General features: G+C 44.3%; 2 protein-coding genes across 5 annotated transcripts in view; one reads left to right on the forward strand and one right to left on the reverse strand.

Moving 5' to 3' along the window:
- The window catches only part of CD36 (CD36 molecule (CD36 blood group)), a 68,698-nt gene extending 67,013 nt beyond the window's left edge, over window positions 1–1,685 (reverse strand). The window contains exon 1 of the mRNA XM_083575253.1: window positions 1,545–1,685. The gene's annotated coding sequence lies outside the window, so the exon portion shown is untranslated. The remainder of the gene's footprint in view (window positions 1–1,544) is intronic.
- A 1,099-nt stretch (window positions 1,686–2,784) lies between these two features.
- The window catches only part of LOC310744216 (guanine nucleotide-binding protein G(t) subunit alpha-3), a 56,179-nt gene continuing 45,779 nt past the window's right edge, over window positions 2,785–13,184 (forward strand). The window contains exons 1-3 of one of the 4 annotated variants that reach the window (XM_083575351.1): window positions 2,800–2,908; window positions 3,056–3,144; window positions 6,094–6,143. The gene's annotated coding sequence lies outside the window, so the exon portion shown is untranslated. Of the gene's footprint in view, window positions 3,145–6,093; window positions 6,144–13,184 lie in introns of all 4 variants that reach the window. The other 3 variants (XM_083575352.1, XM_083575350.1, XM_083575349.1) reach the window with 3 other exon arrangements.

The following is a 13,184-nucleotide window of genomic DNA, read 5'->3' on the forward strand; positions in this document are numbered from 1 at the left end:
ATTTTATTCAATATTCAGTATTATTCAATATTTTATTTATGCACCTCTGCAACTTCTCCAGTCTCAGCTGTTCCCTCCCCAAAGAAACTTTTCTAAAGGAAAGGAGACTGTAATGAGGGCTGTATCGTTAAGTCTATTTCATTTTCTCCTTTTTTCCAATTCTATGTCCTGTTATTAACATTTCCGCTTTAGTTTGAGGGTGGGTGAAATTTGCATGAAACTGTGTCCTTTACTCATAAAGGGTACATTTTTAAATGCCCTTTTGCCTAGCAATTTCTCCTAATGTAATCCATTTTTACAAGCCCCTTTCACATTTTCCCCTAGTACACGTTTCTATTTATTACTTAGGGGTTTTTTGCACTTATATCTTTCCAACAACCCTGTGAGGTAGGTTAGGCTGAGAGTGAGTTTCATGGCTGAGTGGGGATGTGAACCCCGTTCTCCCAGGTACTAGTCTGACACTCTAACCACTATACAACACTGCACTCTTTTCATACACACTCTGGGGTCAGGGAACTCAAAGGATTACTGCATTTCAGGTCACTTATTGTTTCAGAAGCATGAATTTGGTAGGTTCACATTAAAAGGCAAACGGGATCAGATTTATCCCCCACATCTAGTGGCAAGTTGACCACTCTAATCCCTATACCTCATTTGATAAGCTCAAGAAAACTAACATTTAGTGATATTTAACCTTGTTACTTTATGCAGGCCTATAGACAATTATCAGTTACTTTGCGGCACGCACACACAGGGTTGTAGCCACATAAATTCTACTCAGAGTAGACCCACTGGAATAGACATTACTAATTTATGCCAATTAACTTAAAGAGGTCTACTTGGAACCCTTGGAATTTATCTCAGATGCACATCTAAAAATAAAAGAGCTTGTGAAATTGCTCTTCAGCCACTTTGTCTTTTAACTAGATAAAAAGCAAAAGTTACTCAAGACAGATTTTTCCCAGTAAAATTTGAGAACAAACAACTGCCTCTTTGATGAACTCTCCCCAAGATTTCTGACGTGTGTGTGTGTGTGTGTGTGTGTGTGTGTGTGTGTGTGTGTGTGTCAACCACCACTGTGTCCAGACAATACTATGAAATTGTATTATGGAAACAAGATGTGGGCAGGATATCCACACAAGCACAGCAAAAACAGAACAAAACTTAGGGGAAAGTGGGGAGGGGACCCAAAACTATACTGTTCTTAAGCCAATGGCAACATCTACTAAGAAGAAAAAAGTGTCACAGAAGCCTCCGGGAAAACGTTCACCAAACAGTTTGCTAGATGTTACTGCTCAAAAATAGCATGAAGTTTTGAATAAACCACTCTTGTTAAGCTTTACTTTTAACAGAGTTATTAAAGCATAAGCATTCATAGAGATAAATCAATTACTTTGGCCTACTTAATAATAAATTTCAAAATCATACACCAAACAATGCTTGTTTTAATATATTATTAATAGCTGTTATTTTCCTAAAATGCCATTTCCCCTCTGTGTGAAGAGATGTACTTTTCCAGACCTTGCATCACAGTAAGTACCTACCTTACTTCAGGCCTAGCAGGACATGAAATACACATATCACTCTTTCAATCACCAGAGTTACAGCTCGCCTAGTAGGGAAGATGGTTGTGTCCTAAAAGTTTGTTTCTCAAGTACTTAACCTCCTCCATCTGGGTCAAATGCTAATCAAGCTTTACTCAGCTGCACTTCCAAGAAATCTATAGAAAGATCAAACTCTGCAACAACTTGAGCACATCAGCTGGCTTCTCTGTTTTTTCTGCTTACAGAGAAATGTTTAAGGCTGCAGTCCTAATCCTGCTTACCTGGGAGTAAGCCCCATTGAATTTAATTAAAGTTTTGCCTGAGTAGACATGGTTAGGATTACAGCCTAAACCAGTAAAGCAGATGCAAGCATGCCCAATGGTCTGGGATGATGGGAGGGCCCAAGTTTCCCCACACTTGCAGTAGAGCATGGTTAGCTAAATATAGGATGGGCAGGTCCAGACCCCCCAAGTGCCATAGGAAGTAGAATTTCACCAGGCGGAGTTTCCAAATCCTGGAGAAAAACAGACCAACCCACGCTGAGTGCAACTTCCCCCTCTGTGTAACTCTTAAACCTGATTCTCTTGTGCCTGTTAGTCACTTGGTGACTTCAGTATCAAGTGATGATTTGTGAGAGAGAGAGTGAAAAAGTGAATGACTCCTCAGAAATCTAACCCCATATATGAAACTTTTTCTGGTTAGAAAAAAATATGAAGTGCTGATACTCATATCTTAATAAAAGTGCAGTGCACAAAATGGCTACCTGGGCGGCAAAATAAGAGGAGACAGTACTCTGTACTGGTGAGCACCATTGCACAAAAAAACCTCTGCCTCCCATCATCTCAAAGTACGATGCTGTGGTCCCTGCTTTTTTTGTCAGAGAAGCTGCTGGTACCTGTAGAGCAGAGACCAGGGACCATTTTTTTCATTCCCAATACAAATTTGTAACCTGCCCCCTCCACTCTCTCTCTCGTACACATATAGGAGCCAACTCCTAAGGGCTAAGGTCCCTTCAGCCCCCCCTAAAATATTTGAGGGGGGCACTGCCATCCAAATGGTGTGTCTGCGTCACGTCATGTGATTATGTGGGGTGGGGCTTGCCTGCCTCCCCCCAATATTTTATTCAAGTTGATGCCCCTGCACACACACATACCATGATCCAATTACACACAGATAATCTCATGAGTGGTCGTTAGGAGACTGGGGACAAGGTGCTCTCAATCTGCTGATGACAGCTCTGTCTCTCCATAACATCTGAATCAGGAGAGGCCGTGCAGTCCTTGGATCAGGGCCTGGCCACAGTGGTGAGATGGATGAGGAGAAACAAGCTGAGCTTGAATCCTGGCAAGACGGAGGCACAGGGGGTGAGTAGCTCCCATGCCCGAGACGGTGGTCAACTGCCTACCCTGGGGGGGCTGCACTCCCTTTGAAGGACCAGGTTTGCATCCTGGGTCCTTCCATAGCAGTCAACGTTTCCCTTTTTTAAAGGGAAATTCCCTTATTCCGAATAGGATTCCTCACAAGAAAAGGGGAAAGTTGACAACTATGGGTCCTTCTGGAGCCAGCACTGTCACTGGAGGCCCCGGTAGCAAGATATAAGGTAACATCTAACAGTCTTTCCAATATTTCTTTTCAACTTGTAGCATCTGTTAATATTTGGTTTTCAAACCCCACTATGACTAGGGATGGGCAAATTTATTCATTTCAGTTTATTTCAGTTTCTTATTTTCCACTCTTAAGTTCCGTTCTCCACATTTCCACATCAGTTTGCAAAAAACTTTTTTTGAAAATTCATCAACATTTTTGTTAATTCTACAAAAAATATATATATTTCTATATGCCATTTCCGCTAATACTGCATAAATGTTTTTGCAAAGTTTCCTCCCCCAAATATAATGCATCTTTGCAGGCTATTTTCACTAATGTATGCATTTCTTTACACACTTTACTTTATTCACACCATTCACACACATTACTTGACAGGAGAACTGTATTGCAAAATTCAGACAAACATGAATTTTGAAAGTTTCCTGTGTATCAGTTAGTACAAATGAAGCAGGTTTTCCTTTAAATCTGGACTGAATCAAACCAATCTCCCATCCCTACCTGTGATGATAATTGTTGGCAGTAGCAAGTTTTATGTTCTGTGTTCTTTTCATGTGCAGGAAGTCTATTTATGAATGTATTTGTTTATGCGATTTATATCCTGTCCTTCCTCCCAAAGGAGTTTAGTACCTAGTTTACACAGTGTATTTTCTCCCACAGTTAAGGAATACTGTCGCACGCCACGCCACCCTCCAAGCAGTGTGATATTCCAGGGGTTCCAGGCGCTTTCCCAGGACTTGTGTTTCCTTTTGATTTGATAGAATTGATTTGATTTATTGCATTTCTACACTGCTTTGCATTCAAATGAATATTTTGGAATGAGGGGCAGTGGAGGCTGTGGTGCCTTTATGATACATGGTTTATTTACACATATATACAACCTGGGCCTATGATGGAGGGCTTCACAGCATCAAGACCCCAAAAATGTATTGTTTTCACATAGCCACAGCCTTGGATTCAAGCAGAAATAAGCCATTGTTCTGCCTCTCTGGTTTTCCAACTTGCTGCTTTGTTTCGCGGTCCCATTCCTGCAAAACTCCCCTTCAAACTCTGGCTTTGTCTGTCCAGGGAGGGGGAGACCCACCCATTTGCTGTCTTCCACTGAGCTTTTGTTCTCTTAGTGGCCCGTCACCCAGGCAATCACCTCAGCACAGGAAGCCAGTCTATCTTATATTTTAACACTTGCTGGGTCCAGGGGTTAGAAGGGTCTCGATTCTCCCGCCCCCAATAACAGTATCCTTGATTCTTTTTGCCACGATACTAAGTTGTTTATAATTCATTTCAGATGTAGAAAACAGTGCAGCCCTCATTTGACATTCCAAGCAACCTGGTCTCTTGGTATCTTTTCTCTTTTGCCCACTACCATGTTTTGACATTGATTTTGCAAGCTTCTACATTTCTTCAAAAGTCAGGACCACATATAGAACAATATTTTCATGGATAGACTCTCTTCTGTTTTTAGGGAAGCTTTTAATGTTTAATAGATTATTGTATTTTAATAGTCTGTTGGAAGCCGCCCAGAGTGGCTGGGGAAACGCAGCCAGATGGGCAGGGTATAAATAATAAATTATTATTATTAAATTATCATGATAGGCCAAAAGCCTGGATTTTTATAAATACATATTTGTTATGGCATAAGCTCCTGTGTCCTCTTAAATGGATGTATAAGATACAGTCCACTCTCCATCAAAGTGTTCTCCACAAAAGCTTATGCTCTAGTGAATGGGTTTGCTTTTAAAGTGTCATGAGATATGTTGCTGGTTTTGCTGCAAGAAACTGACGCAGCAAATTCTCTGGAAACGAAAATGGCACAAACTCAGCATTTTTTCTAAAGCATTACACTGGAGTCACAAACCTGATGCATTCAGCAACTTTCCTTCATCATTAGTTGCCACAGACATGGCCTCTGTATTAACGTTATTGCTTTTATGCATCTTCTTCCTTAGTTAATTTATTGCTTGAGCCAAACTGCAGAAGGGCATTGCATGATTTGAAAACCCAAAGGAATGGTTTGGGTTGCTTTTTGTATAAACTCCCTTTCTCTAATGATTATGAGACCCCCCACCCTTCCAGCTATGCACAAGTAACTCTAGGACTAAATAGTCATGAAAAATCATGTCAATAGGCTGCCACTCACTCTGGCTCCACCTGCTGTTGACCTCCTGCCTTACACTCTACCTACCCCATTGGACACCAGCCGCCACAGCTGGGTTTGTACTCTTAAACTAGGACTTATGGTTTGAGAGAGTGGGAAATGTTAATCTTTATATGTGCTTTATAAGTACATTTTGAAGTCCTGCGGATGCTGCCCCCCCCCCATTTTTCCAAGGTGCTACACCAACCTCCATGCCACGTGGCCCCTCCACCTCTCCCACCCAGTAAGCAACACCAGCCCAGCTCATGGGAAACTAGTGCAGCTGTTCCACCACACTCAGTGAGCTACTTCTGGTTCTCAAGACCAAGCACTATCAACACCGCAGTGCATCTCCCCTTCCCCAGCAGTAAAACATACAACAAAAATAAATGAAACAACTGTCTATCTGCTGGCCTTCCATGACACCCAGACTTGGGTGCCCGAGGCAGCTGCCTCACTCAGCCTAATAGTAGGGCCATCCCTACTTTACTGTAGTTAGTATGATAACATGATGGGATCCCAAGTCCCTGTGTATTTTATGCACTCATCTTTCTTCCACTGTGCTTTATTATCCAAAATATTACTGTTATGTACATGGATGGTGGATTATTATGAACTGGATTGAGGGCTGGTTCTGTTCTGATGTTAGGCAGCCAGAAGATGGCTTTTTGCCATCTTATGTATGAAAACTGTATAAAGGGGATATTGATGTATGGGCTTTCATTATGTGGCAGCAAATTTAGGTCTGCATATCTGTGTGTGTGTGTGTGTGTGTGTGTGTGTGTGTGTGTGTGTGTACACTGTATGCAGGGCTTTTTTTCAACCAGAACTCACTGGAACTCAGTTCTGGCCCCTCTCAGGTAGGTGACATTGTCATTGTAAGAGAACAAACGAGGTAATAATAATAATAATAATAATAATAATAATAATAATAATAATAATAATTATTATTATTATTATTATTATTATACCCCGTCCATCTGGCTGGGTTTCCCCAGCCACTCTGGGCGGCTTCCAACAAAATATTAAAATACAATAGATATTAAAAGCTTCCCTAACCAGGGTTGCTTTCACATGTCTTCTAAAAGTCAGATAGTTGTTTATTTCCTTGACACGTGATGGGAGGGCATTCCACAGGGTGGGCGCCATTACCCAGAAGGCCCTCTGCCTGGTTCCCTGTGTCTTCGCTTCTCGCACTGAGGGAACTGCCAGAAGGCCCTCAGCGCTGGACCTCAGCGTCCGGGCTGAACGATGGGGGTGGAGATGCTCCTTCAGGTATACAGGTATTCATGGTGAGTTCCAGCACCTTTTTTTCTAGAAAAATAGCACGGACTCTGTGTGTGTGTGTGTGTGTGTGTGTGTGTGTGTGTGTACACACCCACCCACACTTGACAGCACTCTACAACTGATTTTGGATCTCTGTGTACACTTGACAACATATTATAGTGGATTTTGGATCTGTGTTGAGCGTACTTAAATAATACATGTGCTATATTATGCATATGAATAAACAGTAACCTGGCATGTGCTTCCAACATGCGTGTTTCAGTTACATATTATATTTTTAGGTCTGAAATAGCCAAGGTGGTGCCCTTCATATGCTGATAGATTGTAACTACCAACATCCCTAAGAACGTCTGGACAGCACCTCATTGGCTATCCCTCTTCTAGGTGCACATAAAGTGGTGAGATGCAAAAGAGGACACCAGAACAAGCTGCATTTTCTGACATTTTACATTTCACTCAGCTACTAAAGGTCTCCTCTTTTGCATATCACCACTTTAGGTGCACACTTTTAAAAACGTATACTATGAAATGCAGGACTTTGCAGCTTACACTTGCTTGAAAGTAAATCCTGCTTGATACCATAGGACTTACCTCTGAGTAGAAGTGCAGATTGTGATGTAACAGAGCTAGTGTAGCAGAGCTGGTAGGGCCACAATCCTATACACAAAGTGGGGAAAACCGCGAGTCCTCCAGATGTTATTCATTTATTCATTTCAACAGTTTATATGCCACTTCATTACAACAGTGGTGTGCAGAAACTCAACACAATAAAGATAATGTCACTGACCTACAACTCCCATCTTCCCCAGAAAACATTATCACATTCTGGGAAGTCTCATTTACCTTCGGCCTGTTGATTCAAGCCTTGTCAGTCAGAGGAATTTGGCCACCCTCCAGGTGCCCGGCTTGAATCCTTGTGACCTCCTGTCTGCGACTCCCGGCAAGATCAAGGGAGGTCTCCAATCGGCGATTCTCCTCAACGTGAAGAAGAACACACCACTCCTCCCCCTCCTCCATTTCCAGGGGGGGGGGAATGAGACAGACAGAAAAATATTTACATGTCTTTATTCCTGTCTTTCACCAGTACAGAGAAAACACGTCTGTACCCTCTGATACCCAGCTGCAGAGAGAGAATAACTCCACCCATGTACTTCCAGTACAGGGTCATGTGCCACTCTGAGCTAACATCCGGCACTCAGTGCACTGTCTCTTGTTCCCACGGTACATTCCAATAACATCAGTTTCCTGTTTACCATTCCAGCCACCTGGAGCTCGCTTCTGCATTGCTCCTTTTTCGTAACATCCTCCCCCAAAAGAATCAATGCGTGTTGCGGCAAGCAAAGCGTGATCCAGAGAAGAAAACAAACAGTTGTTATACACATAACACTCCCCTGTTGTTTCAGTTCCACCCTTGGAACTCCCCGCCACTGGTTCCCCCAGTGTACCTCTCTGGTTGTCTGGTTTCCAAGGAACGAGTGCATCTGCACTCCCTTGGCTAGCAACTCTCTGTTGTGTCTTTGTCTCTGACTTAGACACAGCTCCAACCTGTCCTCGGTTGTTTACAACAGCAACACATGCAACAGCTAAGTTAGCAAACTCTTTTGAGTACCTCTTAGGTGGTTGACCCTTTGTAACTCTCTCAGACCTACGTATGAGGTGCTGATCCTCTCTGCTCACTGGTCCAGTCTCAGGACTCTTTGGAGAACCAGTTCCAATGGTAAACAGTGGTTCATCCTTCAGTTGTGAAGGCCTATCCATTGTGTGAGACTTCCTCTCAATGACTGTGACAACTGAGCTCTCCGAGCTATCAGTGTCATCACTCTCAGTACCACTGTAATCAGTAAAATCATCATCATCTGAATCGTCCTCAGTGGGAAATGTGTGTACTCTCTCCTGTTCAGGAGCACTCTCTAGAAATTTTGTGAGAATCACCTGACCAGATTCAGACAAAATTACTCTGTAGAGACCCTTTTCATACCCCACAAAAATGCCTCTGGCATTCTTTACTCCACCTGGAGCTTCTGTCCTCACATGAGACCCAAAAACCTTGAAATGGGCAACAGAAGGTTTTCTCTGGAACAGTTTCTCAAAAGGAGAACTTCCCAACTCTTTCGAAACCTTTCTCACCCATGCATGACAAAACGACATGAGTGACTCCGCCCAGAACTCATGTGGCAGATGTGAACTAAGCAATTGCGCATTCATTCCCTTTTGCAATTCTTTGTTCACTTTTACACAAACACCCCTGTTCCACGCTTCCGCTGAAACAGCAATCTTGTGTCTGATCCCCTTCTTCTGCAGGAACCTCTGGAAATCCTGTAAAAGAAAAATCTGCTTCTCATCTGTGAATAGACAATCAATGTTAGCATCATGCATACTCTTAACCTTGTCACAAAATTCCTGAAACCTTTCTAAGGCTTCCTGTGGCCTCTTTAACACATAAACCCAGACAAAGTTAGAGAAATGATCCACACACACAAGATAATATCTTGCATTGCCTCTAGATGGTTCTAGAGGACCAATCACATCAGCATACACCCGCTGAAATGCTCTGTTGACTCCGGTCTTCTTCTTGCTCACACCTGCAAGAGAAACTAGGTTAGACACAGATGAATTACATTCCATGTAATCACTTTGTGCAAAAGTCAACAAATATAATCCATCCTTCTCTCTGGCCGAAAGAAATAACTCTCCATCTTTGTAAATCTCGCAGCTCTCAGCATCGTAGGACAATCTCAGTCCTTTCTTTGCAATCTGCGAAACACTCAGCAGATTGAACTTCAATTCAGGAACCAAGTAAACATTGTTTATTGTCAAGTTCAGACTCTTAAGATAGACAGTCCCTACACCGGTCGCTTCCAGCTCCTGACCGTTGGCCTGTTTCACAGCGAAGCTTTGCTTCTTAAACGTTGAAAAGAGTTCTCTGTGTGGGGACATATGGACGGTGGCTCCAGTGTCAATAACAAATGAGTTCCCAACACCTGGCGTGGTTCCTTTCGCCATCAAAGCCTTTCCAGGTCTCACCGAAGGCTTGGTATGACCTTTGCCTGACGCCTCAAGCTTTGCTGAGCGGCCCTTAGCTCCTTTTGGCTGATGTGGCTTCTTACAGTTCCGCTGAAGATGCCCAGCCTGTCCACAATTGTAACATCGGACAACGTTCAAAGCTACAGCATCCTCTCCAGTAGCTTCATCAGTGGGGGAATTAGAACTCCGTTCTTCCCTCCCCCTGTCCTTGGCATCCATTTTGAATCCAAGCCTCAGCTCTCCACTCTCGAGCCAGTTAAATCCCAAAAGCTCCTTTTGAGCTGTCTTTCTGCCTCTCTCTCAGGCAGGCAATTCTCAAAGCTGTCTCAAAGTCAAAACAACTTTCGCTTTCCCGGCTCTGACTGAGCCAGCCCCAGGTGTCAGTAGTTTTCCACTGCCCGACTGTCGTTGCTTAGCAACCTTCCCCGGGACGGGAATCCTTATCTCACCACAGGAATTTCTGGTATGCAAGCCTTTCCTCTCAGAGCTGTTTTGCCAAACGCAGCTCTTGTGAACCAGAGAATAAATCAATCTGCATTCACACTTTTAGCCCGATATTCAGCATACCTTTTTGGGGCTCCGTTGCTTGGAAAACACCCCCTCTTGGTGCCAGCCGTCTGTTCAGCTTCTGGCTGCAATTTCAGACGTTATCTTCTTTCCTTGGTGCAGAGGATGGCACACGATCCATCAACCTCTCACCTCTCATGCTGATTCCCATGGATCAGATAACCAGCAGCGTCTGCTACCATATGTTGATATCAAGCCTTCGATTAGAGGAATTTGGCCACCCTCCAGGTGCCCGGCTTGAATCCTTGTGACCTCCTGTCTGCGACTCCCGGCAAGATCAAGGGAGGTCTCCAATCGGCGATTCTCCTCAACGTGAAGAAGAACACACCACTCCTCCCCCTCCTCCATTTCCAGGGGGGGGGGAATGAGACAGACAGAAAAATATTTACATGTCTTTATTCCTGTCTTTCACCAGTACAGAGAAAACACGTCTGTACCCTCTGATACCCAGCTGCAGAGAGAGAATAACTCCACCCATGTACTTCCAGTACAGGGTCATGTGCCACTCTGAGCTAACATCCGGCACTCAGTGCACTGTCTCTTGTTCCCACGGTACATTCCAATAACATCAGTTTCCTGTTTACCATTCCAGCCACCTGGAGCTCGCTTCTGCATTGCTCCTTTTTCGTAACACGGCCTACCTGCAGGTTTTTACGAGGAGTCTCCTTACGCCTCAGAGCCACAGAGAAGATTTTGATTAAATATGGTTCCCATTCTGCCCTGAGGAAAGGGAGGAGAGACACATATTAACAAAGGCTAAGCTCTTCGCTGGGTTGCTGAAGTGTAGAGAAATTCCTAGAAACCTCTGCAGAGGAAAGATCAATAACAATTCCAACAATTACATGCATGATCTAGTTCAGGCATAGGCAAACTTGGCCCTCCAGATGTTTTGGGACTACAACTGCCATCATCCCTGACCACTGGTCCTGTTAGGGATGATGGGAGTTGTAGTCCCAGAACATCTGGAGGGCCGAGTTTGCCTATGACTGATCTAGTTGTATTCCTTACAGCAAGGGCTACCAAGCTTTGGGGGACAGTGGGCATGTTTGCAACGGGACAAACTGTTATGGACACCAGAAACACAGAGACCGCAGCCAGGCACACTCCAAAGCCTAGTCCAGATGTTTTCAACTTTTTTGCGTCCATGGTTCCCTTGACCAACTGCATTCTTTCTCTGTCACCCCTGTGGGGCTCAGGAGCCCAGTTATGTCACTCCTTGCCTGCCTAGTAGCCTCTCACCCTTTTTCGAACACCCTCCCTTGTGGAGTGTTCCCTCAGGCTTCTCTCCTCTCCCTTCTCCTTGGGAGTCCTCTGGGCAACTGCTGCTGCCGTCCCTGGTCTCTGAGCTGCCCCCCCACCCCAAAGAGAGGTTCCTCTCCTTCACCTGCGGAGCTTATAGCCAGGGCTGCTACAAGAAACAGCTGTGCAAGCCTTGAGGAGGCAAGAGGGCATCAGAGGAGGGAGGGAAAGAGGGACAGAGCCCCCCCCCCCCCCGGCATACCTTTTTTTTAAAAAGTCACATTTCAGCAGAGGAGGGGACCAGGCAAATGCCAGTGAAGGACTCTGTGGGTGCACTTGCGCCACCACACTGGCAATCCCTGCCTTCCAATAACCGTGAAAGGTAAGTCGATATGATTATTGCAGATGCAAGTGAGTGAGGCAGCTTTGATGAGGTGGCAGCTTGCCTTTGGCCACCTACTAAGTTGATGGTGGAGGTAAGAGTTGAACCAGGGCTGCGTCCAGCCCCCAGCGTCCCCATTTGCACCTCTTCCTAGAGCAGCAGAGAATATCTTTTATAATTTTATAATTTAATTTAACCCTAACCCTTGCAAAGGTTTTATGAGGACATCAAGCACAATCTCTAACAGCACCCTAAATGGAAACTGTATGCACCCTAAATGCAGCCATAGCAGGCACTGAGATGAGGTAAGCAGAGCAGATCCATTCTGGCTCCTGGAAATCCATGTATGCAGAGACCATCCAATGTTGTTACTACATCTCCCATCATTCCTGAACATTGGCCATGCTTGCTGAGGCTGATGGGAGTTGAAGTCCATGACATCTGGCACCATATTATCTTTGTTGTTGTTGTTTAGTCATTTAGTCTTGTCCAACTCTTCGTGACCCCATGAACCAGAGCACGCCAGGCACTCCTGTCTTCCACTGCCTCCCGCAGTTTGGTCAAACTCACGCTGGTAGCTTCGAGAACACTGTGCTGTCCAACCATCTCGTCCTCTGTCATCCCCTTCTCCTTGTGCCCTCCATCTTTCCCAACAACAGGGTCTTTTCCAGGGGGTCTTCTCTTCTCATGAGGGGGCGAAAGTACTGGAGCCTCAACTTCAGGACCTGTCCTTCCAGTGAGCACTCAGGGCTGATTTCCTTCAGAATGGAGAGGTCTTGCAGTCCATGGCACTCATAATTCAAAAGCATCAATTCTTTGGCGATCAGCCTTCTTTAGGTCCAGCTCTCACTTCCATACATCACTACTGGAAAGACCAAAGCTTTAACTATATGAACCTTTGTCGGCAAGGTGATGTCTCTGCTTTTTAAGATGCTGTCTAGGTTTGTCATTGCTTTTCTCCCAAGAAGCAGGTGTCTTTTAATTTCGTGACAGCTGTCACCATCTGCAGTGATCATGGAACCCAAGAAAGAAAAATCTCTCACTGCCTCCATTTCTTCCCCTTCTATTTGCCAGGAGGTGATGGGCCAAGTGACCATGATCTTTGTTTTTAATGTTGAGACCATATTATCTACCCCTGCTCTAATGCTTTGCATCTGCAGTCTGGTCACAGGAAGCCACTCTAACCCACACACACCCAGAAAAACCAACAGGCTCCAAATTTTATTCTGTACAGGAAAAGAAAAATAGCCCTTTGGGGGTGGTTTTCTGAGCCCATTTCAGAATTAAGAATTTGCTCAGCACTAACAATAGAGAGAAACTGTAAATGTGTGGTGTGAAAAACCAGTATTTTTAAGTGCCTCTGGACTAATCTGCTCAGGTTGTATATGACGATTTATACATC

The sequence above is a fragment of the Podarcis filfolensis genome, assembly GCF_964270895.1.
Source record: "Podarcis filfolensis genome assembly, chromosome: 10".
Taxonomy (NCBI): Eukaryota; Metazoa; Chordata; class Lepidosauria; order Squamata; family Lacertidae; genus Podarcis; species Podarcis filfolensis.